The following is a 632-nucleotide window of genomic DNA, read 5'->3' as shown; positions in this document are numbered from 1 at the left end:
TGTCCCACAAATCTTATTTCTGGCACTTTAGAAAAACTGCGAAAAAAGACATAAAGAATACATATATATATATCAACACACAAATTATATAGATATATATAGATATATATATCTATATCTATCTATATATATACAGCGGAACCACGAGAGACTGAGGAAGGCCTGGGGGCAGGGGCAGATGTGATTCTGGTCCCCCTATATCCTTAGCCTGCACTTCTCTGAGGCAAAAAAGGCACAGGCAATGGGAGGGGTTGAGTATAGAGACTGGGGAATTTGAATTTCAAAATGGGTCAAAATTCCAAAACTCTGGTTATTTCGGGACAACTGAGATTATAGACATTTATTTTTTGAAAATATGATTTAGGAAAATAGTTTCCCGATTGTGGTGGTCCTGGGCAACTAATGAAATTGTGGCAAAGTGAAGATTAAAATATATGTATTTGAGCAGGGGAACTTGGACATTGTGAATTTCAGATATTGGAAATTTGGGATTTTGCAGTTTCATCTTTTGGAAATTCTCAAGTCTTGTCAGTTTGTGTCCTCTCTCCCCATGTTCCCTGGGAAGAGGGATGATGGCAGAGTGGGAAGGCCGCTGGTTCTGTGCCACAGCACGCGAGGTTTAGAATTCTACA

Source organism: Tamandua tetradactyla, chromosome 6, assembly GCF_023851605.1.
Source record: "Tamandua tetradactyla isolate mTamTet1 chromosome 6, mTamTet1.pri, whole genome shotgun sequence".
NCBI lineage: Eukaryota > Metazoa > Chordata > Mammalia > Pilosa > Myrmecophagidae > Tamandua > Tamandua tetradactyla.
The sequence above is the reverse complement of the archived record's forward strand: the minus strand, read 5'-3'. Positions refer to the sequence as shown.